This window comes from Anser anser (assembly GCF_964211835.1).
Source record: "Anser anser genome assembly, chromosome: Z".
In the NCBI taxonomy this organism is placed as follows: domain Eukaryota; kingdom Metazoa; phylum Chordata; class Aves; order Anseriformes; family Anatidae; genus Anser; species Anser anser.
Window position 1 is genome coordinate 8,913,673 of NC_139723.1, and position 22,718 is coordinate 8,936,390.

At 40.9% G+C, this 22,718-nt stretch overlaps 1 long non-coding RNA gene across 1 annotated transcript; it reads right to left on the reverse strand.

The window, feature by feature from the left end:
- Window positions 1-8,371: 8,371 nt before the first annotated feature.
- Window positions 8,372-16,145, reverse strand: LOC310889585. Its single transcript, XR_014576630.1, has 4 exons — window positions 16,011-16,145; window positions 14,913-14,964; window positions 12,877-12,973; window positions 8,372-10,536 (listed from the first exon to the last, which is right to left on the reverse strand). It is a non-coding gene; the product is annotated as an uncharacterized lncRNA (long non-coding RNA).
- Window positions 16,146-22,718: the final 6,573 nt, after the last annotated feature.

The window sequence follows — 22,718 nt, forward strand, 5'->3', positions numbered from 1 at the left end:
TACATATTGAAATATTTCTCTTTGCATATTCCTCTCAGCATAAACCATTAGAAATCGAATATCGTCTTAGAGCATTTCAGAATATCCGACGTGTTGTATGAGCACATATTTATAGTTCTCCTCACTCAGACTGGGAGGGGAGGAGAGCGGGGCAGGGGGAGGAATATTGCAGCGCCGTGATGCTGATCACTAGAGGCAAGTATCACAGGGCCTGCCATGCGGGGCCTACTCTCGCCAGAAGGCTAGTCAGGGCGCTGGGCCGGGGGTGGCCTCCACGTCTCCATGGGGGCCCATCTCCCTGAACCTCCTGCAAGGCCTTGTCCCTTGTGTCCGCAGGTGTCCCCCTGGCTTTCCCTCACCTCCCGCCGTCGTGATGCGTGCTGGCATGGGGAGCTGACGGCGTGCAGCGAGGCAGAGGCACCCTTCTAGCAGCCTCCGAGGGCTGGGTTGTTTGGTCAGCCGAGCCGCCTGGCCGAGGGAGGAGGGCGGAGGGGAAATGCCTGTTCTGGGGTCAGTCTGAGCTGATCCACCATGGGGGATACGTGGGGCGAAGGTTTGTGTTGCTCTGGGAAGGCTGAAGGTCACTTAGATCTGCTCAGACATGCTAGCTCTGGCAGCTTGTCAGCTCCCCATGTGCCTGAAACACTCCCAACCACTAGAAAAACAAGTGCTGAACTGAGAGTGGTCAAAGAGGGGAGAGGGGGGATCCTGGAGAAGGCCTTGACACAGCATTTTCATCCTGGGGTAGGTCAGCTCATCCAAAAAGTCATCCAAAAATCATCTTGCCACCAGGGAGTGGGAAGACCTGCACTCCGTATTTTTCTTTCAACACTGATCTCTTAAGTAAATAAATTTTAATAATGCTAAGTACACAACACGAAGGCATACTGAGCTGTTTTTTCTGTGCAGCCCAAGAATGTCCCCAGCTTTTTTAGCAGGCTGTCCCGCAGCAAGCAGCATGGTGCTCAGTGGGACCACCCTCCCTCCCAGCTGGCTGGCACCTGTGATGTTTTTGTTCTCATCGGTTATGTTTTATATACACTTCATGTTAATCCTATTTCATCATGGCTCACTATGCAAGCATTTCTGTATGAAGTGAAATATTGTATTCTAAGCAGGCACTATCTTTACACAATAAGTAGCTATATTACATGATCTAATTTGCTATGCAACTTCCTATTCTGAATAGCTTCCACGTAGGAGAAGAAAATTTAATTTCTAATAATTTAATTAAATCTGCAAACTAAAGCCTTTGAAGCTTTTGAGACTTTTTTTTTTTTTTTCTTGAGAAGCCATAAAGTGTTATAAGCAAGGTCAAGCCTGGGGCCAGAGGTACATTCATCCTCACAAGGTGTTGTGTCCAACATATCAGGAGGCCCAGAAGCTTGAGCTGTCCTTCCCTGTGTCCCCAGCAGCACAGAAGAAATGCGTACCCATTTCCCATGTGAGGCATGCAGCATGCCCATGGTATGCATACAGCTAGAGCAATGGCACAGGGACTGTGTCCTCTGTTCCCACAGAGCTTTGTACAGGAATGTCTTAATTCCCCCTTGGATCTCTCCACAGCACTTTGCACCATGATGTGCTCTCCACCATTGCTGCCTCATTTCCTTGGGAAGTAGCAGCATACTCTTTTAATGGTTCCTGCAGGCGCCACTGCCTGTACTCATCTCTACCACTTGTTTCTCAGCTGGTGTTCACCACCACCTTCCTGTGTATCATTGCCAAAAAGTCCTTGATCCAAAATTAAAAAAGTTCCTCTACACAGCGGCACCTTGCAGCTCATTCCTTGTACCAGCAGTAACCAGCTGCAGGCATTTCAGGGAAGGCTAGAGGATTCTAGCCTTCTAGATGGCTCTGGGTATTATTTTCCCAATACCATAACGTGAAAGTGCTCCAAGACACTTCTGCAATCTGCTCTTCCTTCAGCCAGTGTGTTCTGCAGTCTTTTCTCTCCCTCAGTTTCTGCAGAGACCTGTCCACATGCCTCGCAGTCTGACACAGGACCGATGACAGTCATGCAGGCAACAAGCTGTTGTGCTGCAGGGATCAGCCCTCTGCAGATCAGGGAATGCTGGACCACGCTTGTTTTTTCTTCTTACCTGTGTGGGTTTGCTGCTGTTGTGAGTTTCATTGCAGATTCTAAAAGCTTAATCTTCAGGAACTCTTAAAATCCCAGGGATTTCAATGAGAGTTGATTCAGATTCTAGGTTAGAAATTGTTTGATGATTTCTCCTGTTTCACAAAATCTCAGCTAGTGTTGTCTGTTTTTGCATTTGTTGTAGTTGTTGTTTGTTTTTTAACTTAGATATTTACTACTGTCTTCCTTCTTTATGTCTGAAATGTAGGTAAGGGAATGGTAGGGAGAGGGGGAGGCATTGTGACGTTTTCCTCCACATTTATACAATTATCTTTTAATATTTGCTTATTGCCTGGTATTGGAATAATGGAAATAATATTTCTACATACAACATCACTAGCACCAAACTCCTCTTCAGTGCAAGGTCACTGCAAGTGTCAGCCAGATTTTCAAGTCTTGGCCTCAGTTGGTGTCTCCATTCAAGATCCACCAAGTTCTGTAGCATGTTGATAGCAGTTGGCCCCATACTGTGCATCAGTTTCCCTTAGCCTGCTTTGTGGATCTCCACAATCGCTATTAAGCATCTAAAAATTTTCCTTTCATTCCCTGTCTGATTATCTTTTATGCCTCATAGACAGGTGCATTGTCAATCACTTATGAAATCAGTTTTGTTGTTGTTTTTGTTTTGTTTTTATCTTAACTCTGTTTAAAACCTCTGTAGCCTCCTGTAACAGACCTGACAGTGAAGCTGTCTGTTAAGATACTTACATAGCTGCCAGCATTACAGGGGGAATTGGCTAGACAGTAGGAAGCTCAGCATTACAGTGAAAAAGGAGAAAGAAATTCCTGTGTTGACCGAACTCACCAATACTGTGCGTTAGCGAACAAAATGCTGCTCCTACAGTGTTTTCTGTTCTGCATTACACAGGTAGGCACCTCACTAGGCTTGGACACAGCTGCAGTGTTGGAGAAGAGGAGGAGATATCTGTGGTAGAGATATGTAATACAATTTTGTTAAGTTGCTCATCTCCCCATCTTTCCCTTAGTGGATTTACAGTGGTTTAACCTGTAATTCATTGCATGTAGAAGATACCTTTTCCCAAGTTGTTATGGCTGTGTATCCTAATAAAAGGTTCATGTATTACATTCAGACTGGGTTTGCAAGTGAGAAAATGATTGCTTGTTAAAGGACCCAAGGCAGTATAACCTTTTATTTGCTGGCAACGTGAGGCAGAAGTTTCAGGGTATTTTATAACGCTCCAAACAAGGAGAAGAGGGGAATTACTTGCAAGAACAAATACTGGTCTTGCACCAGCATCAAAGTGGTCTTGTCACAGATTACGAGCTGAACAGTGTGTGCACTGTACCTTGCCTTAGAGGTTTACAAGGCATTGCAGAGGAAGCTATTGACATAGTTAAGCTGGATGGAAAAGCACGTTTTTTTGCTGCCTGATTCCATTTTTCTTTCAGAAACTGAGGGCTGTACATCTGTACATGCCTTTTGACTTCCACAAGACAAGCACCATAACTGACTTCCACTTCCTTCCAAGTTACGCTTAAGCAGAAAATGATACTTAGATTAGAGTTCATAATGCCTTGGTGTTTAGAGTTTGGTCACCAGAAGTGATTCTCCTGAAATAACGGGATCTGAGGATGGAATTAGACCCTTTGCATTTAAGGAGGATACGTTTTCAACAAGTGCCACCAAGAATCCATCAAAACAGAATATGTGTATTGTAATCTTTGTTAGTTACCTTCCCTACAGTCTATTTCAGCATAGGTCAATGTTTGGGCACACATTCATGCACCATAAGACAAGCTATGGTAAGTTTGTGGTGGTCTCCCACCACTACAGAAGTATGTGAACCTACTTTTACCCCAGATGCCTATGGAAATGATCCATCGTCTTATCTCCCGTGTCTCCCCTACATCTTCCCCTTTCAGGCCTTGAGTATTTTTTTTTTAACTCGTTGTCTGGTTTCAGTCTGTATCTCAGAGACACACTCCTCAGCAGCCTAGGAGGAAGCTTTGTGGTTCTGTGTGTAGGGTGACCCCAATGAGTCCAACAGGCCTGCTGGGGAAGAGCAGGCCAGAGTTGAGGCCCTCTCCTCTTGCAAGGCCGCAGTCATCAGCCCCACCAGCACATGCAGGAGGTGCTCCTCTTGCACAGCCAAAAGGCTGACACACGCACATGCCTTTACCAGGCAGGAATTGGGTGTGGGGTCAGGAGCCTGGAGGCACGCAGGCTCTGCTCTTTCCACTGCTGATGGAACAACATGTTAGAAATCCTTCCTAGAGGCACCACTGTGCTGTCAGATGACAAAAGCTTGTGTGACACTTCAGAGTATTTTTGACATATATATATTTACATGTACATACATACACCTTCTGAAACCCATGTACTTGCCTTTTGAAAACAATTATTTTGAAAACCTATTGTTCCAATTCAGTTATATTCTCTCTATATGCAACCATTTAAAAATTCACACTGGTTTTCCTAGCACTTAAAAAACTATAGCATGTGTGAGTCCAGTCCAACATTTTTTCATGAAAAATGTCATGCCACAGCATTGCAGATGTAAAGGGCATGAGTCAGCTACCTGAGCACAGACAGTTAATGCCATTTGAAATGCCCTGGGATAGTTGAGACATCCTCAGAGGCCGGAAGATGACAAAGCCTCTAAGGATGACTTAAGCTCCTCTGGTGTGGGTGTTGCCCTGGGGTGTATCAGAGAGGTTGGCAGTGCTGGGGTTGGGCCTTTGTGCGAGTGAATCAAGCCCAAAGATACAACATCCAATTCCTTGCCTGACACCAGAGGGCCTGAGCTTTTCCTCTGGTTGTGTCTGCAGCTTGTTTCATTGAGCAGCTGGTCACTGCTTGCGTAAGTACCTTGCTGCTGTGCTCCCCTGTCAGGTCTCCTTTTATTAATCTCTGATCAACTCTAGCCCACCTCAGACTATGGTACCAGAATATTGGTGCCTTGCCTATCACAATTCTTCATGTGCAAAACAGTGCTCACAAAAATGCTTTTAAGACTATCTCTTTCTAACAACGCTATTGCCATGGTTCATGCACATTTCAAAAAGTAGACATTGGTGTGAAAAAGCACTGAACTCGATTATACTGCATCAATGGAGTTATTTATGCAGTAAAATCCTTTCTCAGTCCTTGCAAGTTCTGTGTTAGCGTTGTGACATGTCACAACGTGCAGTGGCACAACGGGGTGGCAAGGATTTAGTCATCTGCATTTCTCAAGTACATTCCAGGAAGAATGCTCAGAAGAGGCAGGGCTGAAGTGTCCTCTGTCTCTCTAAGCAGACCTCTGTGTGTGCGAACTTTCTATGACATTAAATTTGTCCCTGCCTCTAAGTAGCTTCAGTAGGTGGCACGTAGGTGTATAACATTTTTGTGAACTGCTGCCTGCGTTAATCTGTGTCATGGACAATATCCACTCACTGGCTTTAGAGGCCCAAGATCTCTACTGCTTCTCGAACTAGACTAACAATAATTCCCACTGAGAGGTTGCTTGTCTGTTCTGATTGTTACCAAGGCTGCTTTTTTCCTCCCATTCACTGGGAATCTGTAATGTACTATAAACAAAATAAACTTCAAGGATTTTTTTTTTTTTTTATTCTGAATGATAAGCAGTCTGTTGCTATGTACAAAGTGAAAGCTTTTAAGAGGGCACTTTAATATGACCTTCAGAGAAAATATAAAACTAATGTATCTAACTCTCAGCTGAGGATTGTTTATGTATTGCGGCAGTTAACTGTTGGCAGAAGCCTTCACCTCACACATAAATAGTTGGTAACAATCCGTCAGTCATCTGCTTTAAGGGCAGATACTGTTTGGATAGCATTGGCAGCAATTTTGTGTTTGTGCAAACTTGTCAGGGTAACTCTCGCCTAGGTGCACAAAGTATTTTAAACATTCATTGAAGCAAGATTATTATCTACTCTTTAGAGCCCAGAGCTAGCACTTGCCATCAGAAAGCTAGATTCTCCTCTCAGGATTGCTTTTCACTGTTCATTCATCTTGCTTTCATCTCCACCATCTACAGAAACAGAGAGAACACAGGCCTAATCCAGCATGGCGACACAATAAATGTTTGGTTCTTGTGAAAACCGGGACTACATCTAAATGCTAAAGCATGGCTTTAGGCCAAAGAATCACAGAATGGTTGAGGTTGAAAGGGACATCTGGAGCTCATCTGGTCCATTCCTGAGCACAAGCAGGGCCACCCAGAGCAGGTTCCCTAGGACCACATCCAGTTTTGGAGATCTCCAAGGAGAAGACTCAGCAACCTCTCTGGGAGTTCACCAGGACTCCCAGGTCCTTCCCAGCTGGTGCCTGGCGTTTTTTCTCCCCAGGTGCAGGAAATTGCACTTCTTACTGAACTGCATAAGGTTTTTGTAGGTTCATCTTTCCAACTTTTTGAGGTCCGGTCCCCTTGCATGAAGGCCAGGAAATGGGAGGAAAAAAACTCCAAACACACTCCCCTGGTGTATGCTGTTTCCCACATTTAAGTTATTTATTCCAGCAGAATGTTTTTCCTCTACCAGAAAATGCAACAGTGCAGTGCGTGGTCTAGCAGTCAAGAGGAACAACACTGTTCTCCGAAAGTGTAAACCAGGTGCAAAATGTGAGCAAGGTACGATGCACTTCCCATGACATGTTAGAATACACTTCACATCATATTCCTGCCCTTAAGTTGTGTCTTCTGTCTCTTTTTGACTTCCTCCAGGCAAATACTGAGGGACATAAAAAGAGTGAGATGTCTGGGGGGATGTGGCTAGCCATGACTGACACAAGTATGTCCCAAAATCTTACCTGAGGCTGCTTCTGCTGCTGGGTCAGGATTCTCCCTATGCTGCAGTGCTTTTCTATGAGACTCAATATTATGCAGCAAGTTGTTTTTCTGTTGTGTAATTTTTTGTGCCAGTAGAAATGCATGAACACGGAAGGAAACTCAGGAGGAAAGCCCGATTACCCTGCTGTAACACAGGGCTTGGTTTGGTCCCACTGAGAAGGTGAGGTGGGACTGGTAGAAGTCCCTGCTTCTGCTGAAGCATCTTCTCTGATATCACCATCTGTGTTGCCCAGCTAAGCACAACATGTTTCCTTTCCTGCTAAGCTGTGCTCTAGTTTACTGAGTTGCAATGAAAGCCAAGATTTAATCCCCCACATCCAAGAGCTCCTAAAAGGCATAACAACCTCTTTGCTCCTGTCACATCTGGGGAGCTGGTGCTCAAGGCCAGGGAAGGACCCAAGACAAAGTCCTGGCTGCTTTGGGAGTTGGATCAGAGCAGCCCTGAACCAGGCAGTGGTGGTGAAGCAAGGAATTCAAATACTGCTCAAAGGGTCCTGCTGTGTCTTCTGTGCAGCAGCTCTGCACTGCTGGAGAGAAGTTAATGATAAACTTGTTATCTTGTTGCTTTACATGAGAAACAAAGCCCTATAGATAAGATGAAGTGGTATTTTGTTAGATTTCTAGTTTGTCTAATTAGAGGTATGGTCTCTTTTGTTCTCAGTACTCTTGAGAGCCTTGCTATTATTTATGCTGTTATATATGTGAATGAAAGAAAGCCTGTCTCTACTGTCATGCTTTGAAAGGATATGTCATTTTTGCATCCTGGGAATGAAGTCACTTCTCTGGATTTGTGGCGCCGTCAGGACACAGAGCAGCAGCTTTTCCAGGCAATAGCTAATAATAACACCTAGCTTCTCCCCAGCTCTCAATCATGAGTTGTGGCCAGTGCTGTGTAAATCAGGAAATAGATGGCTCCTATCACTCAGAGGAAATAACTGAGGGCTGAGCAAGCTGAAGCCCACACTGCGAAACACTGTTCTTGGACAAGCTGTTTCAGGAAGTCCTATGTGACAAAGCTTCCAAGGAAAGAACAGCATTCAGAAGAGGACACTCAGATTTCATTTGTTTGAGTTTGTCAAGGCTGAGGACAACCACTAAGGAGCAAGCTCAGAAGGATTTGTCCAGGATGACACAGTCAGAACAGTCCCATCCTTCCCAGCTCTAATACCAAACCAGTGCTTAATAACAAAACAGTGTCTAATAAAAAAAACTTGGAACATTTCTTTCCACCGTGCCTCTCTCTCTACGGCCATGCATTTAGAGGAACAGCTTCTGTCTTCACTGATACGTACAGGAGATTTTACTTTCCTGTGCAGTGGTTGGATTTTTTTTTTCTGTTTACTAGACTGCGGGCCAGAACTCACTGGTGTGTGCCTGGGCGTGCGTGAAAGGCCGAGGCAAAACCGGTCCCTGGAAGCCGGCCTGCTTGGGCTGCTGCCAGGTGCATCTTCTGCAGAAATGGGGGTGCAAGGCAGCGGGCGGTACTAATGGCTCCGGGAGATTCCCCCTTCCTGGGTGGGTTTTTTACATGTGAGGGGATGCTTTCACAGGAGAGAATGTGATTCAGTGTTGTCTTCCCCACTGCAATATTTGGTTCATACTCGATTATGATAACGTTCCTTGGAATAATCCTAACATTTGAGATTACTGGATCTGTTAATTAATTTGAGACAATGCTGATGATTTTTTTTTTTAAAAAAAAGCTCATGTCTGCCTTTTGAACTGTATTTTATATTATGACATAAAAACAGTTCACTGCGAAAGGTGAGATTTCTATATTATATTGGTGATGAATTATTGCATTAAGAAATAAATAACAAATAGCCCCCTAAAACACTGTTTTTTTATGCAAAATCATAATAGTAGTTCAAAAATACAAATAAAGTCAGTGATAAGGAAAAGACACAATGAATAAAGGAGTTACATACGAAAAGTTATGTATGAGCAAAGATAGGTGAGATTATTTTTCGTTTAAATAGTCCTCAGTGTTCATGGAGGAAAATTTCTGTAGTGACTAAATGATGAAAATAAACATTCACAACACAGAGTAACTTCTGATGCAAAAATATATTCTGACATTTCTGGTTTTTAATTTTTCCGGATTTTTCCTTCAGCACAGCTTTAGTTCTCAGATTGTCTGACACGAAAACCACATTCCCCCAATTAACAAATCAGCTTGTTTAACTTGCTCAGAAAATCCACAGATGTATTATTTCCACAAAAGACACAATGAAGATATTCATTATAAAGGTCACAAATGAGAAAAAATTAGTCTGTGTTTCTCCCGGTTTCAAAGCAGTTAGCAAAGTGTAAGCGGGACACATAAAGACTTCATGACGTTAATGGATCATAGGGGGAGTGTTCACAGAGGGCAGAGGGATGTTAACTTTTTTCCAGCATATGGAAGATGCAGCATCATCTAACTCAGCCAAAATTGTTAAGAACTGAAATCAAATGATACAATGCCATCTCAAGGGTTTCAAGATGAGTTTTTAATGCATTCTGCAAATAGAATCATGTTGATTTCTTTCAGAAACAATGAAAAAACCATCTACTCCTGCTAATAAAACCACAGGATATCTCACTACAGTTATGGGCTGCAAATTAAATTTATTTTTCACAAAATAAATGATATTATGTCAAGTTGCCGGACTGAACAATAGTTATTGTTGGGAAATAGGCTCAGATAAGTTGTACAAACACTTCCTCCCTTAGATTTTCACAAATTGAAGTTGCAGCCGTGGCCTGGGGACAGTTCGTACCCTGGGCTCTGAAGGTAACGGGAGGTTCTGTTCTGGCCCATTTCCCTGGGGTCTCAGAGGGTGTGAAACTGCCCTCAGCAAGCCAAGCACAGAAGCGTCCCCACTCCTGTCCTCAATCATGCCCCAGGGAACTGGTCATTGTTTTTAGGGATGCTTCCACCATAATTCAGGAAGGCGTCTGCATGGAAGCAGTTACAGCTTGGGTTACACAAAGTCCTGGTGGTAGCTCCATTCTGTACAGCCCTTCCCTCTGCATTTATCTCTAGGGAAGCAAATACTTAGCACTGTGACACAAGTCTTTCCTTACTTCAGGAATAAAGCATGTCAGAAATTAGGTTTTTCATCCCCACCATGCAGCTGGCATGCAGTAAGAATAACAGAAATCAGAGGAAAGAGTATTGCACAGACTGGATAAAATGCAATTACTCACAAACATACAATAATGCAAAAGTTTTGTTCGGCAGGGGAGATTGCAGGAGCCACCCAGCCACAGACTACTTACTCAAAACCTGTGGGTGAGTTTAGGGGAAGGGGGAAGAGGAAGCAAAGCTTCTGGGGTGTGCAGCTGCTGCTGCCTCTCCCTGGCTTGCCAGCAGGTACCAGCTGGCATCACCTGCGTCCTGCTGGGAGGAGGCAGCGACCACTGCTCCTGTTCCCCTGGTGGGTTATGGGGAGCAGGCGTTCACCCACCTGGTCCGCCTGCCCACCCGCTGCACCACCAGTGACACTCCAGGGAAAGACCACACGAGCCATTCTGCTGTCACCTTCTGGTTCTTCAGGTCCCTTTCATCCGTTCTCTTTCTCTCCCTAAGTAAAAAAGTAGCTGAAAAAATAAAATTAAAATAAAATAAAATAAAATAAAATAATAAAATAAAATTTAAATAAAATAAAATAAAATAAAATAAAATAAAATAAAATAAATAATAAACCCAACAACAAACCAGCAAATGCTGTATGTTCTTCTGCAGACATTTAGCAAAGTTTCTGTGGAATTGTCTCTCACAGGACATTGTCCTTTAGTTCCGTGAAGACATACCATTTTAAGCAGTAAAAAAGTAAATACAGTCCCTTAAACAATAGTTAGTACTTACAGCATGTATATATAGATTACACATGCTGTTCAAAGTCATCTTTAAAGTTACTGATAAAAGAAAGTCAAACACACAACTTACTTTAGCTATAATTTAGCTGCTTGCTTCTCTCAGGCCTAGAGGAGAAGTAAGCACTGAAATGAGGTAATAAAAAGGTGAAAACTTTCTTCTGGTAAAAAAGTTATTAAGCCTAATATATGTTTTGTGAGCTCAAGTCAATGGAATTTCTGAAGAAAAAAAAGTTCACATTTGAAGCTTGAGGCAGTGCAGCTAATCATGCTTAAATACCATTAAGACAAGGATAAGAAGGAACAGGTACAATAAAGTCACATTTAAAATTGCAGGACAAATCTCTCAGTCCTGTACATTTTTCGGCCAAAGAGTGCTGAGTCTTCCAATGGTTTTAAAATTTAAATTTGCCAGTGAGGTTCTGCTGGCAATCTATGCAGACGAGGATTTTCATTTAATTAAATGCAATTGTGTCTCCTCTAGCAATCTACTGCTCCCACTTCAGAAAAGGTGTAGTTTCAACTTAGATTGGCTTAAAATGCTCTAAGATGCGTTGCTGTCATCCTTCCACCCCAGCAATGGTCAACCTCTTTATGTGTATTGGTGCTAGCAATTGAGTGGCCACAGGGCAAGGACTGCTGCTAGTTTTACTGCTGGTTTATTTGCCAGGCAGATGAGCAAACTGGCCCAACTCACTGTACAGCCGTGGGATTGCTATTGTCTGTACAAAACAAGCAGTAAAAATGTGCACTTGGAGTAGGGGAGAGGAAATGAGCTAAAATGAGGGTAAAACTGTTCTTTTCAAAGACAGCAAAGTATTAAATGAAGTTATGTTAAACAAAATATTGCATCTTAAGTGACCTGCAAACCCGTGGGATTTCAGGCCACTAACATTTTGCCAGAAGAATATCTGTGTCCCTGAGAGACCTGGTCCTGCTCTCCTCTGTGTTCTTCCCTCCCTTAAAATAGCCAAACATTTGTGTGGCCACAGGAGCATGAATTGCACGTCCCTGAAACCAAACCATCTGGAAGTTTTTTTTCTAGCATTACAGCGACAGTTTGTCCTCAAACCTGGTTTCGGTGTCAGTTTGCTGGAAAAAAAAAAAAAAAAAGATCCAGAGCTAGTCATCAATCACAAACGGAATATGAGTCAACAGTGCCATGCTGTTGTGAAACAGGCAGGCGTTGGATGAAGCTCTGTAAGCATGAGTGCATCCTGCACGGCAGGTGCTGCCAACCCTTGCTCTTCTTGGAGCTCCTGAGGACTCAGCGTGGTTGCCTTGTGGGCACCACATCCAGAGGGACATGGGCCTGCCGGAGTCAGGCCAGGAGAGAGCGGTGAGGTGTCTGGAAACAGGGCCAAGCAGGGACTGCAAAGAGGTTTAGGCTGGTGAAGGACGACTGAGGAAGGATGCGGTGGCAGCCTGCTGGAAGGTGAAAGGCATCGGCAAAGAAGGACTCACTGGGTCTCCATGTCCCTCGAGGGTACGGAGAAACCAGTGCTCAACAGCATGGGAAAGAAGATTCACGTTGCACATTAGGGGAACACTGCTGAAGGTAAGGTAAGCTACTGACTTTGAATAGACTGTGTGCAGGATCTGGGAAAAAAAAGTCCTGCAGACCTCAGAAGCTGGAGAGGCAAACACCACAGCGGGGTGGTGCTGGCTTCCTTGAGTCTGCAGGGAAGGGATGGGTACGTCTGTTAAGTCCTTCCAGGCTTTGTGAGCTTATGGTATCCCAGTTAGTGTGTTTTTTTGGGTTTTATACACACGTGAATGAATTACGTAGCCCTACATCATGTACTAGCTTATCTATTTGCAGTTACTGTATCAAGTCATATGATGTCAGTAGTTCGGGAGGACTGGTTTCCTGGAAGACCCTTTCTCAATATGAGAGAGTGACTTTTTCTGTCACAGTAGGAAAAAAAGTCTGGAACTGCTTAAGGAAAAAAAAAAAGATCAGACGATGTTCATGTTTGTAGGACATGAATTTGATGATGCATCTCTTTGTGTCTCTTATCACATTACCTCAATAATAAACCTGTCTTCTGAAATAACGGTTACCTGGGTCTTTTCAGCACCAGCTTCAACGTCCTTTCAATACTTTGAAGCAGAGAGGTTGAGGGGAGAGCCAAATGGTCTATTATTGTTAATGATTTTCCTGAAAGATAGCAAAGAGAGGAGGACAAGGAGAGTACTGGAAGCTGAAAGCTTTAAGTCAGGGCTAGCAGTCACAGATGGCATCGCATCATTGACACGCGCTGTCTGGGGCTGCACACACAGCACGCTTTTGGCCAAGTAGCACATGCGGTGGCAGGGCTGGTGTGAGCCTGCAGCATGCAGAACCCGAGGGGACACTGTCAAGGGTGCTGCTTTTGTAAAGGGGACGTTTGTGGTGCCACTTACAGGGAGTACCAGGGCAGCGAGTGCCGGTTTGGTGACCTCGATGACGGCGTGGGTAAGGACACAGCACCACTACCTTCCCCCACAGGGATGACTATGGTCCAGCCTTCCTACGCAACCCTATAAATATACTGTATTGGAAGAGGATTTTGTTTTCCAGGCTTTTGGAGCCTTTATGAACCCCTTCTACCAAAAAAGCAAACAACAACAAAACCCCAAACATCTCAAGACAGAGGAAAAATGACATTATCAGGCCTGTAGACATTTGTGGGCATGTGCCTGATGACCTATACCAACTGATTCATTTATGTGAAGGCAGGAAGCAGTTTTAACTCTTCTGTTCATGTGTGACATGTTTTGCTGCATTATGATACTACTTCTCCACTGACTTCATTTTTTAAAAACATATTTTTTGTTTTTAGTATATGAGTATCCTTTCCACAAATTCTGCTTTTAGCCAGAACTTTCGATATAATTGATTACAATGAAAAACGTGTTTGGGGAAAAAAAACCTCTTGTTTATAATGCAAATACATTCATATTTCTGCTCAGTTTTTCTAGCCAGATGAGCACTACAGGAAATTTGTGCATAGCAGTCTTTTTGCTTGATCAATGAAGAAAATTAGCTCTGAAAATGGTGTTTTAGAGGTAGCAGAATAAACAGGCACTTTGAGACTTTGTTATCTTTCCTGAATATTTTATTTATGAAGTATATTGCTGTATCTGGGAAGAAAATAGCAGAGGGAATGACAGCAGTAAATACTACTAGGAAGCCCAAGTGAAATCAGCATGCCAGTAGTTCCTATTTTTGTTTTCTTCTTTCCTACCTAACTCCTGTACCTAACTCCTTCTCTTGTCTGTTTCTCAGTTATGCTTGTACTTCTAATTTTAACAGTTATTCTGATGCATGTATGTTAATAGATTTATATAATCTATACAGTACGTCCCAGTAAGGCTGACAGTACTGCTCACAGCTCAATTCAAGTTAGAGCAGTAATTCAGGAAAGCATGCAACATAAAAATAGTGCAAAGAGAAATTAAACCGTACCTTTAATATACATTATATACATTTCATCAGTATTTCACATCCATTTTTATGTAATAACTCCATTTTAGTCATATCTGATGAGTCTAATTTTAGGCAATTAATATCTCTTAAGTGTTATGGAAGAAGTGAGTTTTGATGAAAAAAGACGGAGTGACATAGAACAATAAAACCACAGTCTTTATATAAAACTATCTGCATATATATATATGTGACATAACCAAATGTGAGTCAACCATTTACCACAGTTATAAAACATATTTTCATAGCCATAGATGAAGAGGCAATTGCAACATGACAAAATTAGTCCAGCTGTGGTGGTTGCCTGAAGCTCCTGCAAGCATGTAGGTAGATTAATCACGTAGGACTCGTTTTGTTACTACCTACAGAGTCAGGGCCAAAAATCAGCAGGAAAATGCTTAGCACATTTTGCTTTTTAAAATTCCATCTTCTGATTTTTTAGGTAATGTTACTAGGACCACTAAATTAGCTGAAATAATGGCAATAAGATGTTAAATTCACCGTCCTAAGCCTGTTAATACTTGGTGCATTCCCCAGGGGATATTTCTCCCTTTGTTTGAGCTTTACACCAGAGGAAGATGGCTGTAAATAGGAGGAAGTGTGACTCAACAGACGTATGGAGCGCACTGACCTCTTTTATCTTGTTTCTCTTTGCTCTTCCTATAGCTGTATCTGTTAGTGAACTTTAAAAAAAAAAAAAAGACAAAAAAAGAAGACAGGTTACATTCACTCATTTACATAGGCTGCTGATCAGATCCCAGATAATGATTCAGATATAAATGAGCAATCATTTACTCTAGTGGAAATTTTATAACTTAGAGCAGGATTTGTCCTAATTACTGTCTTTTACTGAGTATGAACCAGTGACCCGAAGGCATAAAGCTCTGTATCACATTACTAATTCCATGAGCTATTCAGTTACCTCACTTAGGAGCATTTAAAAAGCTTTTCTGAAAAAAATAGATTGGAAAACTTTCAGTATGTGGCTATTGGAGGGACTGAGGAGAATAACTTGGAGTTATTCTCCCCTTCTACACAAACACCAAGCTCTCTGCAAACAATCTGACTTGTTTCGTCTTTCGAGTCTACCCAGCACAATCTGAGAAACACTTAACAAAACCCTCATCAAAACAATTTCAATATATCCTGTGTCTGCCAGGAAAGCATCCTATAATCTAGACCTCTCATTTGTCTTTCTTTCAATTACACCGCTTGTCAGCTTGCATTACGGATGAGTAACACAGAAACAGAAAGGCATAGCCTCCGGAAGAAATATTTTCACTTTTACACGATGAACAAGTTTAATCATACATAATAATTACATCAGTAACTGATAATAGTGATAGTTTCCTAGAATGCTCCTTAAATCCAATGGTAGTAACATTTAAAAGAGAAGTATATGCATACAAAACAAATAAAGCAAATTACAATACATGTTAAGGAGGTGTATATAATACACACATATAACAGAAAACTTTCTCTCAAAAATCTCAGAATCTGTTTCTTTGGGGTAAAACTTAAACTTTCTCAGAAGCCATAACAGTACAGATGGCCTGGAGAAGTAGAAGGGATATATTTTCCTTCCACAATCCAGCAGAATGAGGCAAGCTGCAATCTGAAGCTCTTCCAGGGATTTTTCACTGACTTACCTCAAAGTGCTGTACAAAGAAAGTTCAGTGAATTTGTTCCCATCGAACTGAAACTAAGGCACAAGGAAGTGCTACGGTACCTGTAAGGGAAGTGAGTTTCGTCTGGAAGAAGAACTGAGGATTCTTGAGCAGTTTACGCTAGGACTGGTTGTGGTTTTTAATGGTGTCCGTGAAACATTCTGTGTGAGAGGCAGTTAGGCAGTTAACATTTGGAGGAAAGGACAGCATTTGACAAATACTTGACCTCAGGCACTCTGGAAGAACTTTCAAGTATGTAAGACCATTTGACTTTTGCAAAACAAAACAAAAATACCTGAATTTTCCAGGCTGTTGAAATGGTTGAATAGTATATTTTGCCTAACCCATTTCTTCTGCAGATTCTTGGAGTGTAACATTTTTAGAAATTTTTGCACTGAGCATAATTGAGGATGGTTTTTTTTTTTTCTGAAATGTTAAAATCAGGAAAATGTTCCTTTAACAGTGTGGGTTTCATAACCTTACTCCACCTATATTGCAGGCTCATGGATCTGAAGGATGTGTTAATTCCAGACTTTTGGTGGTCTTCCTGAAGAAGACTCTAAGGCATCATCTAAAAAGCCTTTCCTAATACATGACTAAAACAATTACACTATAGCTATATCTGATCTATATATCTACACATATGTCAGAAATTTAGATGTAGTTCTCCAGAGTAATTATATACCAGAGCAAAAAATAGAAACTGTATAAATCAACTGGAGAAGTATTTTCATGTTGCCTCTTCCCTTGTTAAAAAAAAAGTCAAACAAGAAATGATCTTACTTCATATTCTCCAATAATATAAATCTAACTTGATTATTAATACAAGAAAATAGAAGGTCAAATTGGAACAAATATACCTTTCAGCCCTCCTCACTAACATGAGTATTTGATCAGTTTTATTTATTGGAAAAAAAACAAATAATTGTTTTAATATTCAGAACAGTCATACGACTGACCCCAACAGGCAGATAAACATAACATGAACAGTAACACAAATGGGTGAACACAAGTTTTATTTACTTTTTTTAAATGACAGAATTATTTTTTTCATACATTCAAAAGGAAACTAATTATGAAATAAGTTATGATTTATTTCTGCATTAAAAAGGACCAAGTATAATTTTGTATAGATTCAGGCCTTTATTCACTTTAGCATGAAACAGTAGTGGCTTTGTGATAGGTACAATAAACATTATGTTTCTATTTTACTTTAAAAATATATATGAGTTGATTTGAAGTGTGATTAATATACTTCTAGTTTGGAATGCAATCTACCTTGAAAGATGAGTTATGCTTTTTTGATATGCTGTTGAATATAATTGTAGCTGGATATTGTTTTAGTTTTTTAAAATTTTTATGATGCTTTCCTCTGAGCTGTTTTTTCTCCTTTTTTTTTTTTTTTTTTTTTTTCCTGGAAAGTGTACTCCATAGCTCCCAAGCATCTACAAAGATTATCAGCTAAGAATCAGACCGCTACAAATCTGGACCAGGAGGACTGTGTGTTAACAGAAATTACAAATCGATACCTGCCATCCATTTCCCACCCAACCAGAAGTCTCCAAAGCAAGCAGTGACTGATGTTAAGCTTAATTTCTTAGTTCCTGTTAAGCAAGACTGTTGCTTGATATCTCTTTGCTTGCAACTGGATCATGTGTGGGGTGGTAACATTGGCTCAGATCACTGTTGTCAGGACTGCTCTGCCTACAGCCTTTTAAGATTTTTTTTTTTTTGCTGTTACACACATTTTCTCCAGGCATTTGTAAGAGTCCCAGCTGCATCTGAATGGATTCATTAAAATGGTTTTCAATATATTGCATCTGTGTCAAATATAAATGCAATGTTCTCATAAAAAGGCATTGTCTCAGAAATTTCGCATGGTCTTGAGATGATGTGGGTGCCCTGCAATGTTTGATTTCTCTTTAGAGGACAGCAGATTCCATTTCCCATAAAACTGATTTTTATAGTATGTAGGCCTGACTACCTACAAAGTAAGGTGCTGTACTTTTGAAAGCTGCTCAGCTGCATAATACATTAAATGTTTCTTTCAAGGTGACTATGGGGAATGCTACTTCTAGTTTATCAAACCTATTTCTATTGAATTATGCACCCCTGTGGCAGATTACTTGCACGCTTTATGCCAGATGGATAGGATTCTTTGTATCAGTATTGAGCCTTGTAAACATCACAAATTCTTCCCAGGGTTACTTACTTATTCCAGATGGCACCCGCTGCGCTCACTGTATCTTTCGTCCAGTCTGTGGGGCTTACTTTCCCCAAGCAACGAGAATGCTTTAGCATTTTACACAATTTTCCTATTTTTATGCCAATACATTGAAGAGAGCAAAAGCGAAAAGTGATTTGCATTTATGCTCAGTTCACATTGAATAAGAAAAAAAGGAACATTTATCCTAATATGTATTTTTAATTCTAAAGTAATTTTCCCAGTTACCAAGGGCTTTTTGAAACTTGGAGTAATCATAGCCTGGTGTCTGCTGAACCCTTTACTTGCAAGAGCTCAGTCATCAGACTCTCTCCTGACTCACATTTGGAGAACATTATGAAATCTCTGTTATGACATGCCAATGTCTTTGGAACATTTAAAGAACTCATTTAAGCTATCTCCCAAGAATGTCGAGACAGTTTCATGCTTTGGCTATTTGTGAGCAACAGTACAATGGTCTTTGTATGGGTACTGCACTGATCACGGGGTCTGTGAAATTCTCATTACACAGCTCTTGGAATAGGGAAAAGGGGAGCGATCGCCACTAATTTGAAAAATTGAGAGTCAGCTTTGACAATCGCGTTCCCCATAAGTGAGTACAGGCTTGACTATGAAAATTTCAGCCACATAAACACAGTTATGAAATATTATTTTCACTATGTTTTGCATCGTAAATCTAGAACTTAGTTTATGCCTGTTGTACATGTCCTACGTAAGGCACTTCAGGAGCTTTTAATTAAGTAAGCATGGAAAACTCTACACGTATGTTCCTGTATCATCAAACCTTTGGTCAACAAGCTGAATGCTGGCTCTTCAGCTTTAATCCCAGTTTATGACTCTGTACTGTCTTTGGAACAAAGGAACTGGTTAAAAACAGGCTTAAAGACAAAAACTGCATCTTTTCCTTCGGATGTGATTTCAGTAGTGACTCGGACCACCAGCATTGCCGATGCCGCTTTCGCTTCCAGTGTTACCCTTCATCTCATCCTCTTGCTTCATTTGCAGCATTGGACCAACCCGACCACCCCCCCCCCCCTTCCACATTACCATCCACTACCACCCGCAGTCCACCCCACAGCGTGTCGGTCCCTTTTCTTCCCATTTCCCACCCTGGTCCCCAGGGTCTCTGCTGTGAGTCCCACCTCTCAGCAGCCCCCTGCTTTCAGCAGCCATGGCTCTCATGCTCTCTCACTCCTAACTTTGTCTTTCCCACAGCCCTCTCTCCGCCAACACTTCCAGCAGCTCCTTCCCCTGCTCCCCACAGTTAGGATCCTCATGCTGTCTTCTGCAACGCCCCGGCCCTTCCTACCCCTCTCCTGTTTCCTCTGCACTTTCTCTGCAGCACACTCATTAGGATCAGTCTGACAATCAGGCAGAATTCCTCCACTACCCACTTGCTTTTGCCTTCTGCCTAAGTACTGCCTTTTTTTTTTTTTTGAGTCCCTTGATCACAGCTTGCTTTTTCTTTTTCTTTTTCTTTTTCTTTTTCTTTTTCTTTTTCTTTTTCTTTTTCTTTTTCTTTTTCTTTTTCTTTTTCTTTTTCTTTTTCTTTTTCTTTTTCTTTTTCTTTTTCTTTTTCTTTTTCTTTTTCTTTTTCTTTTTCTTTTTCTTTTTCTTTTTCTTTTTTTTCTTTTTCTTTTTCTTTTTCTTTTTCTTTTTTATTCTTTTTTTCTGGTTTTGATTTTCTCCAGCCTAACTGTAGAACATCCTTTGGTAGTCCTTCCTATTTTTCCACACTGTCCCTGACCACAGGCAAGATCTCTCCAATGACCTCTCCTGACACCAAATTGCTTCATTCAAAAGTTCCTCTAAAATCTCTTTTCACTTTTATTCTCCCCAAATCTCAGCAACAAATAAGCTAGTTGTGTTCTGAGAGCAGTGCCTATCATGATAGGCAGCACACAGACCCTTTTCTCGTGTCTATGCAGCATTTAGCACAAAGAGGCTCATGCATTAAACAATGACCTCAACTGAATATAGGTAAATGATCTGCAGATACCTACTGGCTGCCAAAATTTCCTGCTGAAAGGAGCAGTCCCATTGTTATCCTTCAATACAGCAGTTCCCAGAGCTTTCAGTTCGTGTGAATCAGAGCTGCGAAGAACCTGGGCAGCACTGGTCTGTGTCGTAGCCGGATGTTTCCACTACGCACAGAACTTCCACACTCTTTTGGCTTAAAATGGGTTCAAATGTTCTTCCCTGGAAGGAAGTGAAAATGGCATCAGAGGCACTACCCATGCTTTGTGTAATTGTTATGTGTACAGTGCTGACCCCAAACATTCACTCCCAGTTGCTAAAAGAATAAGTAATTGTGAGGGATGAATCAGAGTAACTTGATATGCACAGTGATTTAAAGTTGGTTAGCTAGGAAAATCCCCCTCCTCCCCTCACCCCCAAAATGACTTGATAAAATAAGAAAAGCAAATTTTTTCAAATGACATCAATAGGTAGGTTCAACAAGCACATAACTGTTTATAGTCTTCTAAAAGGTGAATGGTCGAAGGTAAATGACTTTTCTGTACATGAGAAAATATAGTTATTTTGAAGGTATTTGGGACTTACTACAGCAGTGATGTATATCATAATATGTTTTAAAAGGTTCCAGCTTTATGGGATAATTAAATCTCAGATGAATATTATAAATACCTTTTGATCACCACTAGTCTGTGCCTTAAAGGATAAACTATTATGTTAGCAAAACTGTCATCTTAAGTAAAATTACAAAGATTTTGGTTCATTTCTACTTTTCACACAATATATAATAGGAGATATGGAAGTAAATTCTTAGCAAAATCTATTTTTTTCCCCCTTGAGATATTCTAGTATTTGTTCAACAGCTTTACGAAATTATTTTGTATTTGAGAGATTAACTTAACACGTAAAGGTAAATAATGATTTACTATCACAACCTAGTGACAAACGAAGAGAACGCATTCTGAGTGTGTAACAACATACAGCAGAAACAGGCAAAAATAGACAAAAATGATAGTGTAACAACACTTTTCCATTGCTTTAGGCATTTATTATTGCCCTCACATTAGCAGAATTTATCTCAACTTACTTCTCAGATCGGAGGCCTACATTTTGCATACATTCTAAAATAGATTTTCCTGTCACCTGTCATTCAGAAGAGTGACAACTCACTGACTTGCCCCCACAAGCTCTCATGGTCACTTCTGGGTAGAACTGCATCAACGATTGCTATATATTTTGGTATTTATGACAGCTTTGAGCGGCACATAGTGAATTACTTCCCAATGAAAATTTCAAGGTAAATATAGACTAAAATGAGTTAAATTATCTCTGCTGATGTAATGTTCCAGACAGTCACCACAGTTTTACAGAAAGCTCCTTGGGGTGTATAACGCCACTACACCCAGAGATGTGGTTTTATACATTAATCCTCTGGAATGAAAATACACAAAAAGGAAGAGTTACTTAAGGAAGACATAATGAAGACAAGGTAAAACAGTGTGCTCATCTGTGTGTTCTCCTTTTCTTCAGAATTCTGTGACATCAGTTATATCAACAGATTCCTCTACATCCATGTTTGCATATACAGCTTGATCATACTCATACATATGAATTTGTTATAGACTTTCTTTAAGAACAAAGAAAAAAAAAAAGCACACCTTTATTGTTATTGATAATGTAACTTAAAAAATCATATTTACGTACATGTGTTTGTTTAGATGTATTATATAGATGCGTAGATACGTAACAGATATTTAAAACAAAACTAGATTGTGCTTTCATAAGAACAATCAAATGATAAAGAAAACATCACTGAGAACTAAGTCAAGCTTTGAACAATAAAGGACAAGACAAACTAACGGTTACACAATCAGCATTCACTGTAATGAACAGGAACATTAGATGCTTCATAATTCCTGCAGATTGCTATGCAATGACATATTCAACATTTTCAGTTTAAGAAAAACGCCTGCTTGTCTGGAAGAAATTGTAGTAAAAGGATTTCTTGATTTTGTAGTTGAAATACCTCCTGTCATCATTTTTTTAATGTATGTCCTAGCTGCTGTGGTAGAATAGACATCATCATCTGTGACTTATGCAAAATGTACATGAATGTAAAAATGAGTTAAGTTGGGGCAAAAGCTTGAAACCTTATTTTGGCAAAGATGAGTTCCTACTATAGCATTTGGTCATGACATAGGATGCATTTGTTTCAGAAGAGACAAACTATGGACTTAGTATCAAGCATTTGAAAACTCTGTTGAATTGCACCCTGCATTTTCCCCTTAATTTTACTGCCTTGCCATTTACTTGTATCAAGAAATAAGATATCTCATGAAATTTCACACACCAAATTGATTCTGACTCGGATAGTACAGAGCGGAGTGAAACTGAGTTAAAGATGCATAGTAAGAGCCAAGTAAGAACCCAGTTGTCAAGATGCATGAATATGAGTTATTTCATACATGATTGTCATTTGAGTGGTCTTCAATCCCTGTCCCAAACCTGGACTCCCCTGGACATCGTGTGTTATGCTCAGATTGCACCAGCTACAACAGAGACCGGTCAGTTC